General features: G+C 51.3%; 1 protein-coding gene across 4 annotated transcripts in view; it reads right to left on the minus strand.

The window, feature by feature from the left end:
* The window catches only part of zmym4.1 (zinc finger MYM-type containing 4, tandem duplicate 1), a 276,696-nt gene that overhangs the window by 168,774 nt on the left and 86,332 nt on the right, over positions 1–21,590 (minus strand). The gene's annotated exons all lie outside the window — the stretch shown is intronic.

Raw genomic sequence — 21,590 nt, forward strand, 5'->3', positions numbered from 1 at the left:
ATTTGCACCAACAGGACCATTAATCAGTTACAAATAATTATGATATACATATTGGATGGTGACACTTTCTGTTAATCAGAACTAAAAAAATTTGGTAAGGCTGTACAATGGGGTAGATCTTGATTTTGTGTGATAGTGTTAAAAGGGTAATAATGAATTTGCAGCCCATTTTCCATAGCTTCTGATCTTTCTTTCCATTGAAGTCAATTGGGATAGATGTAAAAGGAGCTGCTGATTGTCCATCACCCATTTTGTTTGGTCCTATTGCAAAATATTATGGGATAGATTTTAAAATGTGCTGCCTGGCATAAGCAGGGCAGTAGCAGCCAAAGAATGGCTCGTCACTCCATTTATGTCAGCGCCACAGCTCCGTTATGCTCAAAGGGGCCTTGCGCTGGTTGGCCAGAGCATCCGCCTCTTTCAAGCAGTATGCCAATTTAATATGCAAATCAAGGTCCTGTGAAGTATGTCAGATCCTGACTGCAATTTTGATGGACAACTGGACACAGCCTACACTATGCATGCTCTTCCCAGTTTTACGGAGTGGTACAGCAGAAAAGGCGAAGTCTAAAATGTTTTTGGTGAGGTGAGAAGGAGCAAGAGTACTCCTCCATGCTGCACAAGAATAATGTGGTCTGCTGGAGTCCTGTTTTCCCCTCACACTCAGCCCGCTAGTCAGATCTATGTTCCTGATAGCCAGGTCAGTCTCTGGGCCACCTGATATTGCACCTACCCGCAGCCAACCAGCTACAGCGGAATGTTCATTTGATTATCGCCACTCGGTGGCATCTTAATGAGATCCAGCCCTCAAAATGGACCTGGCCTCCTGTGGCAGCTTGGACAGCCAGCTAGTGCATTCTATTGTTCAGTTACCCAACAGTTAATATCTACCCCTTTTTTCTTTCAATGAACAGATTCCTTGGTAACTGCTGGTAATGATATTAGACTGAAGATGCAGTAAAGTACAATGAGGGATATGGAAATTGAAATACCATAGAACTATGACTGGCATGCTACTCGCGATGTAGCTCAGCATCATTGGTCAAACAGTAAAGGAGTAAAGAGAAAAGTGTGTGTGTGTGGTTATGTCTTACATCCAGTGTGGATCCATCACATTCCAGATGTCATATGTCAATCTGCCTCACTTCTTTGATAGCCCATCAGTTTGTGATGGGTTTTTCTGATTTGTGGGCAGAAATTTAAAAACAGGTACAATTAACCTCTAAATGACCATAGGAGTTTACATTCAGTGGCCATTACCTGGATTTGTCTAATTAGAACACTTTTCCATAAGAATTACTTCAACAGTAGCTTAAAAAGGATAGGCCACGTTAAACACAGCTACATTTATCAGCAAATTATGCTCCAGACCACAGACTACCTGTTAGCAAAGGAGATCAACATCCCAGCGTTTTGAGATAATCTAAACAGAAAATGCTAGAAATACTCAGAAAATCTGGCAGCATCTGTGGCAAGAGAAAGAATTAATGTTTCAAGTTGATGACCTTTCATCAGTTCTGATCCCTGCGTGGTAATTTAAGTACCTAGTATTTTCAAATCCCCTTTTCTTTTTGCTTCTTTCCCATTTACTTTTAAAATTGCGTTTGTTTTAAAAAATGAATACTGATTGCATTCGGGAATTTTGAGGTTCAAATTTGCATCTAAATTCCTCTTTTCTCACCTAAACATGAAACTGAAAATCACCTTCTTTGTTCCTCTGCCTCCTTTCCACTTTTATGAGGTGTTGCATTGATAATATAATGTATGATTGTCGTGTTATGAATAGCACACTAATGCTGAGCAGTGAAGTACAACCGACCAATTTTTAGTTTAGCTCAGAATTAGGCTGATCTTTCGCAAATCAAGGCTAGCGATCCAGTGCAGTACTGAAGGAGTGCTGCACTGTCAGAGGTGCCGTCTTTCAGATGAGATGTTAAACCGAGGCCCCATCTGCCTACTCGGGTGAATGTAAAAGATCCCATGGCACGATTTCCTGGTATCCTGGCCAATGTTTATCCATCAATCAACACCATAATAACAAATTATCTGAACTTTATCACATTGCTGTTTGTGGGAGCTTGCTGTGCGCACACTGGTTGCTGTATTTCCTACATTACAACAGTGACAACACTTCAAAAATACTTAATTGGCTGTAAGGTGCTTTGAGACGCCTGGGGGTCATGAAAAGTGCTATATAAATGAAAGCCTTTCTTTTCTTTGTGTGTCGTTCCTCTATTAAAACTGAAATCTCCTCTCGCTTGAAGAGATGTGTAAATTTTATTTGCCTGCAGGTGCAACACTTACAAACAACTGTTGATCCTTGTTTGGAGTCTGTTGACATCCAAGTGAAAGGCTTGTGCACACCTCCATTCTTCTGCTCATGGACTGAGGGGTGCTGAGCAGTGCAATACCAGCAAGATATACTCCAGTTAGATTACCAGATTACTTCCTGTGGTACGGCAGGCTTTATCAGAAACCTAGTAATATCTTCCGCTACCCACGGTGTTGTGAACGTGATTCCATTATTAATATTTTTTGAGGACTTATGTTTAAAAGGCTGTGGAAAATACCTGAGGAGATGCTGGACTTGTGTTTTTTTTAAAAAGGCTCACTGGAAGGACACTTGGGACTTTGTTTAAAAACACTTACTAGAAATCACATGTCTTAAGCTAAATAAACAGCTGGAGCCTTCTGGACTATGGAACTATTTGGAGTTGTTTACAGAGAAGTCACCTGTCTAGATTTATAGCAGTCAGGAGTTTTTGGCTTTACGATCTGGGCATGGACAGTTTGAATGCAGTTGGTGTGTATCCTACGAAGAGAGAAGCCACCCAACTCACCCTTTGCCACCTGTGTTGAAAAATCTTCTGAAAATCCATTGTGATAGCTGAACCCACTGATGCAGTAATTCTCTTGAAAAGCCTGCAAGACTACTCCTCAACGTCTCCTGAACAGAACTGCTCCAGATTGATAGTGTCTACGTGTAACTGGACGCCAGATTGAAAGTCAGCTGGAACATTTCATCTCTTATCCTTTTTTTACTTCAAAAAGTAACAAGTATTGGTCAAAGTATTTTTGTTTCTGTAAAGTTGTTCTTCGCAGAGAAAGCTTCTTTATTTTTTCTTTAACTTGTGCGTGCGTGTGTGTGCGTGCGTGTGTGTGCGTGTGCGTGTGTGCGTGTTGGGTTATTTAGAATGGAACTTTCAAATTTCAACCCTGTGTGTTAATAAGCTTTGCATCTTTATTGAATAAGCCTTGTTTTATAACAAATTAATAATTTTGTTGTTTATTAAAGAAACCTGATTGGTGGATTTTATTCTGAAACTAATATAGAAAAAGTATATAATTGGCCGTATCAGTAACTGGGTAAAACATTGAATATGTGTTGTGACCAGTGGAGTAGTGGAACTAGACAAAGAGAGTGCATTCCTCCAAACTTGGTCGGAACAACATGGACTGGGAACCATAAATGCTGAACACCACCAAATGTCACTACCTATCACTGGTAGAGTTTCTCAGCTATTAGAAAATTAAACAAAAGAATTGATGCTGCTTCTCACCTAAACAGTGATCTATAAAGCTTTAGCATAACTTCCTTTCGTTTGCACGATGTGGGCGGAATCTTCCCAGAGCTGAGGAAGCAGCTTTGGAGGTGGAGCGGCACCAGGCAAGTTGCATGAAACTCTGTTGGAATGGTTTCCCGATGTATTCCTGCCTCCAGGTGAGGTTCCCAGATTGGGCTGCCACTGGATTTGGAAATCTGCTCCATGGCGGCAGGAAGGCAATCAACATTATTAAGGCCTCAATAAAGGGCCATTTTCTGACAGTACTGGAATTTTTCTGGCATCGCGCAGGCCCCCAGCCATGTCAGCTTCGGAGGTGACTTCTCAGCGGGAGGTCAGAGGGACATTGAAAGCTGACTGAAATTCCGCTATCAGGGAGCTGCAAGGCTCAAAGAAGTCCAATTGCGGTCGCAGGCATTCTTGTGGCGGGATTCCCCAGTTTGCAGCCTTTCATGAGCGCCTCCATTTTGAGGCACCCCCTATGTTTCCCTCTTCTACTGCACCTCACCTCTCTTGGTGGGGCTGCCAACCAGACATTCTTCCAGGCCTTCCCATTGGCCCTCCCGCCTTCCTGTTCCACTCACCATCCTTAATTGGATAGTAAACACCGAAGCAGCCTGCTAATTGCCACCTCCTGGAAGATCTCCTCTGCCGATACACCACTGACCCAAGCAGGGTCAGGACCGGAAACGGTCCCGACGCCCAAAACATTTATAAATGCAGAAAATTCAACCCTATACTTCAATTCATAAAGCCAATGATCCCATATCCTTTTTTAACAGCTTTATTGACTTGTCCTGCCACCTTCAAAGATTCACGAGAATGGTTCCAGAGATGGGGAACTTTACTTCGATATCTGGTAGATATATTGGAGAAGTTGGGACTGTTTTCCTTGCAGAAGGGAAGGGTGAGAGGAGATTTGATACAGGTCTGAACAGAGTAGCTAGGAGAAATTGTTCCCATTGGTGGAAGGATCGAGAACTAGTGGACGCTGATTTAAGGTAATTGACAAAAGAAGCCATGGTGACATGAGGAAAAAACCTTTCATGCAGCAAGTGGTTAGGATTTGGAATGTACTGCCTGAAAGTGTGGTGAAGGCAGGTTCAATCGAGGCATTCAAGAGGGAATTGGATTATTATCTGTAAAGGAAAAATGTGCAGGGCTATGGGGAGAAGGTGAGGAGTGGCACTAAGTGAATTGCTCCTTTGGAAAGCCAGCACAGACACGATGGGCTGAATGGCCTCATTCTGTGCTGTGACCATTCTTTTATTCTATGACTTCTGTATACAAACCCACAGGTCTCTCTGTTCCTGCATCCCCTGCAATGGTATGTCTATTGTAAAAATGTAAAGGGGTATTTGACATTAATTACTTAAACAGCACTAAGATAGTGAAGGATCAGATCCCTAATATAGACAATAATCCCAACAGACTTGAAAGAACACAAATTATTCTAACACAGAATTGACAAAGAAAATGAAAGCCCCACTTCCCATTGGTTGTAGCAATGCATAAGAGGAAAGAAAAGTTGAACACAAAGATCAGAAAAATTCTAGTTCACTATCCCAAATCAGAGTCCTGAATCCCAAACTAAGTTATTTGATTAAGAACATTTGATGAAGCAAGTTTTCCAAAATTCCGTAGATTTGGGGGAAGGTTCCGCTAGATTGGAAAATAGCAAATGTAACTCCTTTATTCAAAGAGGGAGGGAGACAGAAAGTAGGAAACTACAGGCCAGTTAGCTTAACATCTATCTTGGGGGAAATGTTAGAAGCTACTATTAAAGATGTTATAGCTGGGCATTTAGAAAAATTCAAGGTAATCAGGCAGTCAACATGATGTTGTGAAAGGTAAATCATGTTTAACCAATTAATTGGAGTTATTTGATGGAGTTACATGTGCTGATAAGGTGCCACATCAAAGGTTATTGCAGAAAATAAAAGCTCATGGTGTAGGAGGTAACATATTGGCATGGATAGAAGATTGGTTAGCTAACAGGAAACAGAGAGTCGGCATAAATGGGTCATTTTCTGATTGGCAAGATGTAACAAGTGGTGTGCCCCAGGGATCTGTGCTGGGGCCTCAATTTTTTACAATTTATATAAATGACTTTGATGAAGGGACCGAAGGTATGGTTGCTAAATTTGCTGATGACACAAAGATAGGTAAGAAAGTAACTTGTGAAGAGGACATATGGAGGCTACAAAAGGTTATGGATATGTTAAGTGGGTGGGCAAAGATCTGGAAAATGGAATATAATGTGGGAAAGTGTGAAATGTCCACTTTGGCAGGGAAGAATAAAAAAGCATATTATCTAAATGGTGAGAGATTGCAGAGCTCTGAGATGCAGAGGGTTCTGGGTGGCCTAGTGCATGAATCGCAAAAGTTTAGTATGCAGGTACAGCACGTAATTAGGAAAGCTAATAGAATCTTATCGTTTATTACAAGGGGAATTGAGTGCAAAAGTAGGGAGGTTCTGCTTCAGCTATACAGGGCATTGGTGAGACCACATCTAGAGTACTGTGTACAGTACTGGTCTCCTTATTTAAGGAAGAATGTAAGTGCTTTGTTGGCAGTACAAAGAATGTTTACTAGACTAATACCTGGAATTGGCGGGCTGTCTTATGAGGAAAGATCGAACAGGCTAGGCTTGTATCTGCTGGAATTTAGAAGAGTAAGAGGCAACATGATTGAAACATATAAGATCCTGAGGGGTCTTGACAGGGTGGATGTGGAAAGGATGTTTCCCCTTGTGGGAGAATCTGGAACTAGGGGTCACTGTTTAAAAAAGGGTTCACCCATTTAAGACAGAGATGAGGAGAAATTTTTTCTCTGAGGGGTCGTGAGTCTTTGGAATTCTCTTCCTCAAAAGGTGGTAGAAGCAGAGTCTTTGAATATTTTTAAGGCAGAGGTAGATAGATTCTTGATAAGCAAGTGGGTGGAAGGTTATCGTGGTAGGTGGAAATGTGGAGTAATCAGTTCAGCCATGAACCTACTGAATGGCGGAGCAGGCCCGAAGGGCCAAGTGGCCTACTCCTGCTCCTAATTCGTATGTTCATATGTATGTAATATAATCAAGTGGATGTTTAAAGAGGAAATGTAATGATTTCCACAACAATGCCCTTTGTGTTGCATTATCCTAAAACAATCTTTCAGAGATTGGTAGATTTTGGAAGAATTTTTGGGAACTCGTGCTGCAGGCCCATTAGCGCACATAGTTTAACATATCTATTTTGAGCAGCTTTTTTTTTTTTAGAGATACAGCACTGAAACAGGCCCTTCGGCCCACCGAGTCTGCCGACCATCAACCACCCATTTATACTAATCCTACACTAATTCCATATTCCTACCACATCCCCACCAGTCCCTATATATTTCCCTACCACCTACCTATCCTAGGGGTAATTTATAATGGCCAATTTACCTATCAACCTGCAAGTCTTTGGCATGTGGGAGGAAACCGGAGCACCCGGAGGAAATCCACGCAGACACAGGGAGAACTTGCAAACTCCACACAGGCAGTACCCGGAATTGAACCCGGGTCGCTGGAGCTGTGAGGCTGCGGTGCTAACCACTGCGCCACTGTAGCTTTAGTAAGATTAAGCCTTATGTTTACCGGATTATCTCAGAAAAAATCTAAAGTTACAAGCTTGTAGGTGCCATTACTTCCATTAATCATGTAATTTCTGGACTTGGAACCATCACAAATTCTGAAATATTCCAGACCTGTTGCAAAGCACAATATGTCACAGTCTGTTCATCAACTGAGGACTTCCTAGAAATGGGCAGCTGCTGAAGAATTTTTGCTGACTTCTAGGCTTCTGCACAATCCAATTGCTCCCAGATGGGGTGCACTTGTAGGCATTCCCCTTGGAATACAGCATGACTGGAAGATTGAGCAGAGGCTATGCACAGCAGGACAAGCTGATAGAAGAGGAAGGAGAAGAAGGGCCCTCAGCAGGAAGCTATATTCGCACAGGGTATCTAGGGAGCAATTCTCCGACTTGAACCTCAACGAGAAACAATATGCAAGACACCTGAGCATCAATAAGGACATCCTCACTGAAATTTGTCACTTGCTGCAGCCACAACTGCAACTTCAGAGCAAGGCGAGGAGCACATTGCCAGTGGCTGTGAAGGTGACCTTGGTGATGAACTTTCATGCGTCTGGCTCCTTCTGGGCTGGAGTTGGAGATATTTGCAAAATCTCGCAGTTTGCTGTCCACTGTTGCTTAAGAACATTGAAAGTCACTGTGACAAAGGTAAACTTTCCCTCCTCGTCCTGTCTGCAGCCTTTAACATGGTTAACCACACCATGCTCCTCCAACGCCTTTCCACTGTCGTCCAGCTGGGTGGGATTTCTCTCACCTGGTTCCATTCTTATCTATCTAATTGTAGCCAGAGTATTACTTGCAATGACTTCTCTTCTTGCTCCTGCACCGTTACCTCTGGTGTCCTCCAAGAATCTATCCTTGGTTCCCCCCTATTTCTCATCTGGATGCTGCCCCTCAGCAACATCATCTGAAAGCACAGCATTAGTTTTCAGATGTATGCTGATTGACACCCAGCTCTACCTCACCACCAATTCTCTCGACTCCTCCAAAAGTGCTAACTTATCAGAGTGCTTATCCGACATCCTGTACTGGATAAGCAGACATTTTCTCCAATGAAATATTGGGAAGACTGAAGCCAGTGTTTTTGGTCTCTGCTCCAAACTCTATTCCCTAGCTACCGACTCTGTCAATCTCCCTCAGAATATTTTAAGATTAAGCCAGTCTGTTCACAACCTTGGAGTCACATTTGACCCTGAGATGAGCAAGGATGTGCTCCAAGCTCTGTGCAAAGTCCTCTGCCAAGTTGGTGCTTGATTCTTCCATATTGCTTGACACTGAACATTGGCTTTTTGGCAGTCTTCCCAATTCACCAAGCATTTTGTTGCACACACCTATCAGCATTCTTCTGTGGGCAGTCCCATCAAAGTGCTCATCTGTATCCTCTGCAGCAGAACCTTGGTTTGATCTCACCCTCCGGTGAGCTAACACCTGTGCTATCCTTGCCCCCAGCTGTGGCTGCAGTGCACTCATGCTGGGTGTCTCATCATCTGTAAATCCCACCTCTATACTGTCATCTAACATACAGTATCTAAGCTGGTAACTGCGAGTGTGAAATCAAGTGATGGTTCTGTGTCTTCATCACTCTCTTCTTGATGTTCCTCCACTGTCTGGTCAGTTTGCACCTCTTGGGTATTATTTTTTATTTGTTCTTGGGATGTGTGTGTTGCTGGAAAGGCCAGCATTTATTGCCCTCCAGGTTGGCACCTCATTTTTAGGTATGCCTGGTGCTGCTCCTGGCATGCCCTCCTACATTCCTCATTGAACCAGGGTTGGTCCCCTGGCTCAATGGTAATGGTGGAGTGAGGGATATGCTGGATCATGAGGTTACAATTGTGGTTGAATATAATTATGTTGCTGATGATGGCCTGCAGCGCCTCATGAATACCCAGTTTTGAACTACTAATTCTGTTATGAGTCTATCCCTTTTAGCATAGTGGTAGTGTTAGGACCAAGGTGGGAGAAATGCACTGTTAATTCAGTCCCACTACTCCACAGGTCATAGCATATCAAATAAGGTTTCCCACCTACCAAAGAATAGCCCAAATTAAACACTTTATTTATCCCCCAGAATAAAGCACACCAAACCAGGTTTCTTGAAACAACAACAACATTCAACTATTTATTGGAAAATAAATAATAAGTTTTAACTACTACGGAGTTAAATATTTATATATTAAAAAACTCCTCTTTTCCTTAACCCCCATGCACGCACACATACATTCAAAAGAAACTGGTTAAAAGGGGAAAAGGGTTGCTGGTTTACAGAAAAAATAAAATGACTGCATTTATCATGTTCTGGTAGGATGTTTTTGGTATGGTGAGGTATCCCAGAGTCGAATAGTCGGATACCACTTGAAGACTCTCCATGCGAGGTTGCTGAACAGTCTGTGATGGGTAGGCTTTCAAGGCAATTTGTCTGCAGCAGGCATCACACAGGTCTTTCATCAGGTGTGCAGCAACTGGTCTGCTTGGGTTTTTAAAAAAACTGTAGTCTAGCAGTAGAAGCTTTCTTGAGATTTCAGGATCTCTCAAAACACAGGAGCCAACAGGAATCTCACTGGATGCAGGAATTTTTCAGAGACAGGAGACAACAGGAATTTGCCACCTTTCAAATGCAGGATTCCTTTTCAAGAGATGCAAGTCTCCTTTACTTCCTCTCTTGCTACAGGCAGATCAAAGCAAAGATTTCAAATGCCTGCCCTTTGTCCAATTCATTCTTGTTAAAGGGTCCAAGGTGAAAAAAGAACCTTCCTGAACATGGTCACATGTCCAGACAAGTGTCTCCTCCTGTCACTCAAAAGCTGCTCTGAAGAAAGGACAAACCCCTGTGGTTTCCTTGAAATTGCTGGCTTTCCTGTCCTTGTACAAGTTCAACTTCCTTTCAAAGTACCCATAAAGTTCATCTTTTGTTATGAATTTCCTTTCAAAACATTGCAGGAATTCCAACTATTTTCAGGTGTCTTTCATTGAGCAAAAAACCTTTTCTCAACTTTTAAAACACACAGATTCTAAGTTCTGATTACAAAAAAAAACTTTTGTTACAGTCTTTGTCTTTTGTCTTTTGGGCCTCCTTATCTCGAGAGACAATGGATACGCGCCTGGAGGTGGTCAGTGGTTTGTGAAGCAGCGCCTGGAGTGGCTATAAAGGCCAATTCTGGAGTGACAGGCTCTTCCACAGGTGCTGCAGAGAAATTTGTTTGTTGGGGCTGTTGCACAGTTGGCTCTCCCCTTGCGCCTCTGTCTTTTTTCCTGCCAACTACTAAGTCTCTTCGACTCGCCACAATTTAGCCCTGTCTTTATGGCTGCCCGCCAGCTCTGGCGAATGCTGGCAACTGACTCCCACGACTTGTGATCAATGTCACACGATTTCATGTCGCGTTTGCAGACGTCTTTATAACGGAGACATGGACGGCCGGTGGGTCTGATACCAGTGGCGAGCTCACTGTACAATGTGTCTTTGGGGATCCTGCCATCTTCCATGCGGCTCACATGGCCAAGCCATCTCAAGCGCCGCTGACTCAGTAGTGTGTATAAGCTGGGGATGTTGGCCGCTTCAAGGACTTCTGTGTTGGAGATATAGTCCTGCCACCTGATGCCAAGTATTCTCCGAAGGCAGCGAAGATGGAATGAATTGAGACGTCGCTCTTGGCTGGCATACGTTGTCCAGGCCTCGCTGCCGTAGAGCAAGGTACTGAGGACACAGGCCTGATACACTCGGACTTTTGTGTTCCGTGTCAGTGCGCCATTTTCCCACACTCTCTTGGCCAGTCTGAACATAGCAGTGGAAGCCTTACCCATGCGCTTGTTGATTTCTGCATCTAGAGACAGGTTACTGGTGATAGTTGAGCCTAGGTAGGTGAACTCTTGAACCACTTCCAGAGCGTGGTCGCCAATATTGATGGATGGAGCATTTCTGACATCCTGCCCCATGATGTTCGTTTTCTTGAGGCTGATGGTTAGGCCAAATTCATTGCAGGCAGACGCAAACCTGTCGATGAGACTCTGCAGGCATTCTTCAGTGTGAGATGTTAAAGCAGCATCGTCAGCAAAGAGGAGTTCTCTGATGAGGACTTTCCGTACTTTGGACTTCGCTCTTAGACGGGCAAGGTTGAACAACCTGCCCCCTGATCTTGTGTGGAGGAAAATTCCTTCTTCAGAGGATTTGAACGCATGTGAAAGCAGCAGGGAGAAGAAAATCCCAAAAAGTGTGGGTGCGAGAACACAGCCCTGTTTCACACCACTCAGGATAGGAAAGGGCTCTGATGAGGAGCCACCATGTTGAATTGTGCCTTTCATATTGTCATGGAATGAGGTGATGATACTTAGTAGCTTTGGTGGACATCCGATCTTTTCTAGTAGTCTGAAGAGACCACGTCTGCTGACGAGGTCAAAGGCTTTGGAGAGATCAATGAAAGCAATGTAGAGGGGCATCTGTTGTTCACGGCATTTCTCCTGTATCTGACGAAGGGAGAACAGCATGTCAATAGTCGATCTCTCTGCACGAAAGCCACACTGTGCCTCAGGGTAGACGCGCTCGGCCAGCTTCTGGAGCCTGTTCAGAGCGACTCGAGCAAAGACTTTCCCCACTATGCTGAGCAGGGAGATTCCACGGTAGTTGTTGCAGTCACCGCGGTCACCTTTGTTTTTATAGAGGGTGATGATGTTGGCATCGCGCATGTCCTGGGGTACTGCTCCCTCGTCCCAGCACAGGCATAGCAGTTCATGTAGTGCTGAGAGTATAGCAGGCTTGGCACTCTTGATTATTTCAGGGGTAATGCTGTCCTTCCCAGGGGCTTTTCCGCTGGCTAGGGAATCAATGGCATCACTGAGTTCCGATTTGGTTGGCTGTATGTCCAGCTCATCCATGACTGGTAGAGGCTGGGCTGCATTGAGGGCAGTCTCAGTGACAGCATTCTCCCTGGAGTACAGTTCTAGGTAGTGCTCAACCCAGCGGTCCATCTGTTTGCGTTGTTACAGTAGTGCCACACAATACAGTGGAGTGTCCCGAGTGTGAAAGTGTGAAGACAGAACACTCCTACCAGATGCATCAGTGACAAGTTTGTGAGGATGAGGTCAAGTGAGTATTTTCCTCTTGTTGGTTCTCTCACTACCTGTTACAGGCCCGCTCTGGCAGATATGTCCTTCAGGTCTCAGCCAGTCATGGTGCTATCAAGCCAAGCATTGAAGTCCCCAGCCAGAGTACATTCTGTGTCTTTGCTAGTCATGTTCAACATGGAGGAGCACTGATTTATCAACTGACGGAGGGCAGTAGGTGGGAATCAGCAGGAAGTTTCCTTGCCTTTCTTGACCTGATGCCACCAGACATTATGGGGTCCAAAGTCAATGCTGAGGACTCCCAGGGCCACTCCTTCCCAACAGAGTACCACTTCTGGCACTGGGACAGTGCTGGACAAGTCTGGGACATTGGCTGTAAGGTATGATTTGGTGAGTATGACTATCTCAGGCTGTTGTTTGATTAGCGTATGGGACAGCTCTCCCACTTTTGGCATGTCCCCAGATGCTGGTCAGGAGGACTTTGCAGCGTTGACTGAGCAGGGTGTACTGCTTCCGGTGCCTTAGTCGATGCTGTGTGATCTATCCAGTTTTCTGCAGTGGTTTTCTAGGCCATTTTGGAGAGCAGTTAAGAGTCAACCACATTGCAGTGGGTCTGAAATCATATGTAGGCCACACCAGTTAAGAATGGAAGATTTCCTCCCCTGAAGGGCATTGGTGAACCAGATACATTTTCACAACAATCCAGAAGTTTCATTATCATTATTAATGAGAGAAGCATTTTATTCCAGACTAATTCATTAATTGAATTCATATCGTCCCAACTGCCATGGTGGAATTTGAACTCATGTCTCCAGAGTATTAGTCCTGGTCTCTGGATTATTAATCCAGTAACATTACCACTATGCTACCATCCCCATCTACAGTCTGAAAGGAAAAAGGCACAAGGGTAATGTTGTAGTGAGGACAGGGGTGGAAAGTAAGAGCACACTGACAAATTTACAGCTTGTAAATCAGAAGCGATGGTGGGATGAGGGAAGGTGGGATGTGGGAAGGAGAATTAGGATACCCCCACCTTCAATGGTTTCAGCCCCACTGTTGGCTACAGCCTCCACAATGGCCAACACGGTCTCCTCCATGAGGGTTATGTCCTGCAGGCGCACCTGTCCGCTCCGGATTGCTCCTGCTGTATCTAGATGTGCGCCACCTTGCGCTGTTCAAGAGGGAAGTGTGTCAGTGAGTGTCGTCCAATATGTTTGACTGATGTGGCCGTCATGGTTGAATAGCTGCCAGTGTGTGCAAGCTGTGAGATGTAGGTATGAGGCTTGCAGCAGTGCTAAACATGTGAGGGTGAGGTGAATCATATGAATATTAGATATGAGACCTGATTGATTGTGATTGTTGGTAGATGAGTGATGGAGATGTGGTGAACTGAGCAGTAGCAGTGAGAGACTAGTGGTGCAGTTGGTAGGATATGGCATTTGAAGATGCATTCACTGACATCAACCACTTGTGTGAGATCTTTGAACTTCTTGCAGCACTGCAGGTAAGTCCGCGAAGCTTGATGCCTGGCATTGATCTCCACTGCTATCAGCTTCCACTGCCTTTTGATCGTGCACCTGGAGGGCCTCCTGCCCCCCAGGATACAGGACATTTCTCCTCCTTTACGTCTCTTCCACCAAGACCTCCAGCGCAGTGTCCGAAAAGCTTGAAGCCTGTTCTCTCCCATGTGCCATTCCTCACTGTTTCCCTGGACTGATTCACTTTCTGCATGACTCCCAGCACCTTCTCAAGCCACAATGCACCTCCCCTTTAAGAGAAAAAGAAAGACTTGCATTTGTATAGTGCCTTTCATGGCCACCAGACATTTCAAAGCACTTTACAGCAACAGAGCACTTGTGGAGTGTAGTCACTGTTGTGTTGCAGGAAACACAGCAGCCACTATACGCTCATAAACTCCCACAAACAGCAATGAGATAATGACCAGATAATGTGTTTTTTTTTTGTGATGTTGATTGAGGGATAAATATTGGCCAGGATACTGGAGATAACTCCCCTGCTGTTCTTCAAGCTATTGCCACGCGATCTTTTACATCCACCTGAGCAAGCATATGGGGTCTTGGTTTAACATCTCATCCAAAAGATGGAACCTCTGACAGTGCAGCACTCCCTCAGTACTGCACTGGAGTGTCAGCTTTGATTTTTGTGCTCCAAGCCCTGGAATGGGAATTGAACCTCGCACCTTGTGACACAGACTAGAGCCACAGCTGACACAGATGCAGGCTGGCTTTCAGTAATGCTAGGAAATTACGATTTTGGGCCCCATGCTCATACATGCAGCCAATGAACAGTAGGTTTGGCGCTAGCTACACACCAGAAATCATTATACTGAGCAGGCAGCATGAAGTTGGCACACTGCCTGCATTTCAATCAATGTGTGGGTTAATCACATATCACAATCCCCGCACCCGTTTTTGGGGGTATCTAATTTAGTTTTCGTACACCTTGATTGACAAAGGTTAGCTTTTCTTCTGATAAGTCTCATCAGGGAAGTGACCTAGGACTTCAATGAATTATTCAATTATTTAGTATGATTGCACTGAAGATACCAGGTACTGCTTCTTTGTTCTCCTTTCATGGAATCTCCCATGTCCTATTGCAACCACGTCCCTTATGGTCATAATTTCCCGATCAGTGTTTAAGTATTCTTGGTAAGGAGCATCAGCTGCAACTTCTTGCATATTCCAAGGTTACTTCTTCCAAGTCAAAGAAGGAATCCTCTGTAATGGTGCTCACTGAGGAGCCTGTATTCCAACTAATGGCAGAGATATTGCCAAATTTCACTTGAACTGCTGGATATCGCTCACTAATTATGAAATTTTGCAGAAGGAGAGCCTCAGGCTGTCTCTCCCTCTGTTTCAGCCTTAACAGTGAATTTTGTTTCCTGATGGAGTACTTGAGAAAGCAGCAGGAAAGGGCACTGACAGTGTTTGATCACTCTGTCTCCTAGGCAGCCACCTCCCACTTTAAATCTGCTTTTGATTCCAACAAAGCTTGATTTTTCAGCCAAAGAGCTCCTACTTACAAGTTGGGCTTTATCCCAACATCCTTATTGATGTTAATGGCTAGACAATGATTTCCACGGACATGGCAAATCTCTTATGAACTGAAACCAGCTTTTTTATTTTCTGCCATGTTTGGATTACTATAGTTTACCTCTAACAATTATCAACAAAACCTGATGATTATTCTCTGGAGAGTACGATACCTACAGTGTTGTCCTGTTACCTGAGATAGCAGAAAACACTGCTCCAGTAAAGCACCCTGTATGGGCCAAACCTACGATCCAGATTTGCTCATAGACAAAAACACATAAGCAAAAATACTACACACCACAATAATCAAGCTCACACTATATAAAAATCAGTCATTGTTAGCACTTCTGTTAGTAAACTCAAAGATAATGGGCAGATCTTTTGCTCAGGTGTCTAGTGTAAAGGATTGCCCATGGATGTAATTGGTCTATGCCAGCAGCACGAAACACGTAGCGAATCGATAGTTGATTTTTCACTGCGCCCGATCTTCTTTCCACTGATGTTCACACAGTAATAGTTCAAACCAACGGTTGGCAATGTGTTTGTACACAAACACCAGTGTCCATGATAAAAAAAATTTGGAGGTCCGTGACTGGTAATTTCAGGGATGAGAAATCTCCCATCGGCGGCTTCTTTCCGACCAGACTTCGAAAAGAAAAGATTTTAAAAATTCACACTGTCCACTTCACAGCTGAATTGCAATTTCTAATGCTCATTAACACTCCTTTCCATTTTCAAAGCTGACAGGTGTTGAGAGCGGCAATGGCAGCTTCCGAACTTCGGACTGATTCAGGGTTTTCCAGCAGGTTTCAATTTTTGTTTAAGCCTGCTCAAAAACCACGAAGCTATCTGAAGTTAGGAAATCGCTGTTCCCACTCTCAGCAATGGTCAGAGAGACAGAGAGGGGGGAGGCAGAGACAGAGGGGGAGGTGGGGTGGGCAGGAAGAGAGAGATAGATGAGCAGAGTGGGGGACTGAGAGTGAAGGTGCAGGGAGAGGGGGGGACAGAGAGGGAGGACAGAAAGCAGAGAGAGAGGGCGCGAGGGGGGGAGAGAGAGAGAGAGAGAGAGAGGGCGCGAGGGGGGGAGAGAGAGAGAGAGAGAGAGGGCGCGAGGGGGGGAGAGAGAGAGAGAGAGAGAGGGCGCGAGGGGGGGAGAGAGAGAGAGAGAGAGGGCGCGAGGGGGGGAGAGAGAGAGAGAGAGAGGGCGCGAGGGGGGGAGAGAGAGAGAGAGAGGGCGCGAGGGGGGGAGAGAGAGAGAGAGAGGGCGCGAGGGGGGGGAGAGAGAGAGAGAGAGGGCGCGAGGGGGGGAGAGGGGGAGAGAGAGAGAGAGAGAGAGAGCGCGAGGGGGGGAGAGAGAGAGAGAGAGAGAGAGCGCGAAGGGGGGAGGGAGGGAGAGAGAGAGAGAGAGCGCGCGAGGGGGGGAGGGAGAGAGAGAGAGAGAGAGAGAGGGCGCGAGGGGGGGAGGGAGAGAGAGAGAGAGAGGGCACGAGGGGGGGAGGGAGAGAGGGCGCGAGGGGGGGTGAGAGAGAGAGAGAGAGGGCGCGAGGGGGGGAGGGAGAGAGAGAGAGGGGGCGCGAGGGGGGGAGGGAGAGAGAGAGAGGGGGCGCGAGGGGGGGAGGGAGAGAGAGAGAGGGGGCGCGAGGGGGGGGGGGGGAGAGAGAGAGGGGGCGCGAGGGGGGGGGAGAGAGAGGGGGCGCGAGGGGGGGGGAGAGAGAGGGGGCGCGAGGGGGGGGGAGAGAGAGGGGGCGCGAGGGGGGGGAGGGAGAGAGAGAGGGGGCGCGAGGGGGGGGAGGGAGAGAGAGAGGGGGCGCGAGGGGGGGGAGGGAGAGAGAGAGGGGGCGCGAGGGGGGGGGAGGGAGAGAGAGAGGGGGCGCGAGGGGGGGGAGGGAGAGAGAGGGGGCGCGAGGGGGGGGAGGGAGAGAGAGGGGGCGCGAGGGGGGGGGGAGAGAGAGAGGGGGCGCGAGGGGGGGGGGGAGAGAGAGAGGGGGCGCGAGGGGGGGGGAGGGAGAGAGAGAGGGGGCGCGAGGGGGGGGAGGGAGAGAGAGAGAGGGGGCGCGAGGGGGGGAGGGAGAGAGAGAGAGAGGGGGCGCGAGGGGGGGAGGGAGAGAGAGAGAGGGGGCGCGAGGGGGGGGAGGGAGAGAGAGAGAGGGGGCGCGAGGGGGGGAGGGAGAGAGAGAGAGGGGGCGCGAGGGGGGGAAGGGAGAGAGAGAGAGAGAGGGCGCGAGGGGGGGAGGGAGAGAGAGAGAGAGGGGGCGCGAGGGGGGGGAGGGAGAGAGAGAGAGGGGGCGCGGGGGGGGGAGGGAGAGAGAGGGGGCGGGGGAGGGGAGGGAGAGAGAGAGAGGGGGCGCGAGGGGGGGAGGGAGAGAGGGAGAGAGGGAGAGGGGGCGCGAGGGGGGGGGAGGGAGAGAGAGAGGGGGGGGAGGGAGAGAGAGAGGGGGGGGGAGGGAGAGAGAGAGGGGGGAGGGGGAGAGAGAGGGGGGGGAGGGGGAGAGAGAGGGGGGGGAGGGGGAGAGAGAGAGGGGGGAGGGGGAGAGAGAGAGGGGGGAGGGGGAGAGAGAGAGGGGGGAGGGGGAGAGAGAGAGGGGGGAGGGAGAGAGAGAGGGGGGGGAGGGAGAGAGAGAGGGGGGGGAGGGAGAGAGAGAGGGGGGGGGAGGGAGAGAGAGAGGAGGGGGGGGAGGGAGAGAGAGAGAGGGGGGGGAGGGAGAGAGAGAGGGGGGGGAGGGAGAGAGAGAGGGGGGGGGGAGGGAGAGAGAGAGGGGGGGGGAGGGAGAGAGAGAGGGGGGGGGAGGGAGAGAGAGAGGGGGGGGAGGGAGAGAGAGAGAGGGGGGGGGGAGGGAGAGAGAGAGGGGGGGGGAGGGAGAGAGAGAGGGGGGGGGGGAGGGAGAGAGGGGGGGGAGGGAGAGAGAGAGGGGGGGGGAGGGAGAGAGAGAGGGGGCGCAAGGGAGAGAGAGAGGGAGAGAGGGAGAGGGCGCGAGAGAGAGAGAGGGCGCGAGGGGGAGGGAGAGGGAGAGAGGGGGCGCGAGGGGGGGAGAGAGGGGGGGAGGGAGAGGGAGAGAGGGGGGGAGGGAGAGGGAGAGAGGGGGCGCGACGGGGGGGAGGGAGAGGGAGAGAGGGGGCGCGACGGGGGGGAGGGAGAGGGAGAGAGGGGGCGCGACGGGGGGGAGGGAGAGGGAGAGAGAGGGCGCGACGGGGGGGAGGGAGAGGGGGCGCGACGGGGGGGAGGGAGAGGGAGAGAGGGGGCGCGACGGGGGGGAGGGAGAGAGAGAGAGAGGGCGCGAGGGGGGGAGGGAGAGAGAGAGAGAGGGTGCGACGAGGGGGAGGGAGAGAGAGAGAGGGTGCGACGGGGGGGAGGGAGAGAGAGAGAGGGTGCGACGGGCGGGAGGGGAGAGAGAGAGAGGGCGCGAGGGGGGGAGAGAGAGAGAGAGAGAGAGGGCGCGAGGGGAGGAGAGAGAGAGAGAGAGGGCGCGAGGGGAGGAGAGAGAGAGAGAGAGGGCGCGAGGGGAGGAGAGAGAGAGAGAGAGGGCGCGAGGGGAGGAGAGAGAGAGAGAGAGAGGGCGCGAGGGGGGGGAGAGAGAGAGAGAGAGGGCGCGAGGTGGGGAGAGAGAGAGAGAGAGAGGGCGCGAGGGGGGGAGAGAGAGAGAGAGAGAGGGCGCGAGGGGGGGGGGGGGAAGAGAGAGAGAGAGAGAGCGCGAGGGGGGGAAAGAGAGAGAGAGAGAGAGAGGGCGCGAGGGGGGGAGAGAGAGAGAGAGAGGGGGCGCGAGGGGGGGAGAGAGAGAGAGAGAGGGGGCGCGAGGGGGCGTGAGGGGGGGAGAGAGAGAGAGAGAGGGGGCGCGAGGGGGGGGAGGGAGAGAGAGAGAGAGAGGGGGCGCGAGGGGGGGGAGGGAGAGAGAGAGAGAGGGCGCGAGGGGGGGAGAGAGAGAGAGAGAGGGCGCGAGGGGGGGAGAGAGAGAGAGAGAGGGCGCGAGGGGGGGAGAGAGAGAGAGAGAGAGGGGGCGCGAGGGGGGGAGAGAGAGAGAGAGAGGGGGCGCGAGGGGGGGGAGGGAGAGAGAGAGAGAGGGGGCGCGAGGGGGGGGAGGGAGAGAGAGAGAGAGGGGGCGCGAGGGGGGGAGGGAGAGAGAGAGAGAGGGGGCGCGGGGGGGGGAGGGAGAGAGAGAGGGGGGGCGCGAGGGGGGGGAGGGAGAGAGGGAGAGGGGGGCGCGAGGAGGGGGAGGGAGAGAGAGAGAGAGAGGGCGCGAGGGGGGGGAGGGAGAGAGAGAGAGGGGGTGCGGGGGGGGAGGGAGAGAGAGAGAGGGGGCGCGAGGGGGGGAGGGAGAGAGGGAGAGAGGGAGAGGGGGCGCGAGGGGGGGGAGGGAGAGAGAGAGGGGGGGGAGGGAGAGAGAGGGGGGGGGAGGGAGAGAGAGGGGGGGGAGGGAGAGAGAGAGGGGGGGGAGGGAGAGAGAGAGGGGGGGGGAGGGAGAGAGAGAGGGGGGGAGGGAGAGAGAGAGGGGGGGGGAGGGAGAGAGAGGGGGGGGAGGGAGAGAGAGAGGGGGGGGAGGGAGAGAGAGAGGGGGGGGGAGGGAGAGAGAGAGGGGGGGGCAGGGAGAGAGAGAGGGGGGGGGGAGAGGGGGGGGGGAGGGAGAGAGAGAGGGGGGGGAGGGAGAGAGAGAGGGGGGGGAGGGAGAGAGAGAGGGGGGGGGAGGGAGAGAGAGAGGGGGGGGGAGGGAGAGAGAGAGGGGGGGGGGAGGGAGAGAGAGAGGGGGGGGAGGGAGAGAGAGAGGGGGGGGGAGGGAGAGAGAGAGGGGGGGGGAGGGAGAGAGAGAGGGGGCGCAAGGGAGAGAGAGAGGGAGAGAGGGAGAGAGGGAGAGGGCGCGAGAGAGAGAGAGGGCGCGAGGGGGGGAGAGAGGGGGGGAGGGAGAGGGAGAGAGGGGGGGAGGGAGAGGGAGAGAGGGGGCGCGAGGGGGGGAGAGAGGGGGAGAGGGAGAGAGGGGGGGAGGGAGAGGGAGAGAGGGGGCGCGACGGGGGGGAGGGAGAGGGAGAGAGGGGGCGCGACGGGGGGGAGGGAGAGGGAGAGAGGGGGCGCGACGGGGGGGAGGGAGAGGGAGAGAGGGGGCGCGATGGGGGGGAGGGAGAGGGAGAGAGGGGGCGCGAGGGGGGGGAGGGAGAGAGAGAGGGGGCGCGAGGGGGGGGGAGGGAGAGAGAGAGGGGGCGCGAGGGGGGGGAGGGAGAGAGAGGGGGCGCGAGGGGGGGGAGAGAGAGAGGGGGCGCGAGGGGGGGGGAGGGAGAGAGAGAGGGGGCGCGAGGGGGGGAGGGAGAGAGAGAGAGGGGGCGCGAGGGGGGGAGGGAGAGAGAGAGGGGGCGCGAGGGGGGGAGGGAGAGAGAGAAGGGGGCGCGAGGGGGGGACGGAGAGAGAGAGAGGGGGCGCGAGGGGGGGAGGGAGAGAGAGAGAGGGGGCGCGAGGGGGGGAGGGAGAGAGAGAGAGGGGGCGCGAGGGGGGGAGGGAGAGAGAGAGAGGGGGCGCGAGGGGGGGGAGGGAGAGAGAGAGAGGGGGCGCGAGGGGGGGGGAGGGAGAGAGAGAGAGAGAGGGCGCGAGGGGGGGAGGGAGAGAGAGAGAGGGGGGCGCGAGGGGGGGAGGGAGAGAGAGAGAGGGGGCGCGAGGGGGGGAGGGAGAGAGAGAGAGAGGGGGCGCGAGGGGGGGAGGGAGAGAGAGAGAGGGGGCGCGGGGGTGGGAGGGAGAGAGAGAGAGAGGGGCGCGAGGGGGGGAGGGAGAGAGGGAGAGAGGGAGAGGGGGCGCGAGGGGGGGGAGGGAGAGAGAGAGGGGGGGGAGGGAGAGAGAGAGGGGGGAGGGGGAGAGAGAGAGGGGGGAGGGGGAGAGAGAGAGGGGGGAGGGGGAGAGAGAGAGGGGGGAGGGGGAGAGAGAGAGGGGGGAGGGGGAGAGAGAGAGGGGGGAGGGGGAGAGAGAGGGGGGGGAGGGGGAGAGAGAGGGGGGGGGAGGGGGAGAGAGAGGGGGCGGAGGGAGAGAGAGAGGGGGGGAGGGAGAGAGAGGGGGGGGGAGGGAGAGGGGGGGGGGAGGGAGAGAGAGGGGAGGGGGAGGGAGAGAGAGAGGGGGGGGGAGGGAGAGAGAGAGGGGGGGGAGAGGGAGAGAGAGAGGGGGGGGAGAGGGAGAGAGAGAGGGGGGGGGAGAGAGAGAGGGGGGGGGAGGGAGAGAGAGGGGGGGGGAGGGAGAGAGAGAGGGGGCGCAAGGGAGAGAGAGAGGGAGAGAGGGAGAGGGAGGGCGCGAGAGAGAAAGAGGGCGCGAGGGAGAGGGAGAGGGAGAGAGGGGGGGAGGA

The sequence above is a fragment of the Heterodontus francisci genome, chromosome 31, assembly GCF_036365525.1.
Source record: "Heterodontus francisci isolate sHetFra1 chromosome 31, sHetFra1.hap1, whole genome shotgun sequence".
Classification (NCBI taxonomy): Eukaryota; Metazoa; Chordata; class Chondrichthyes; order Heterodontiformes; family Heterodontidae; genus Heterodontus; species Heterodontus francisci.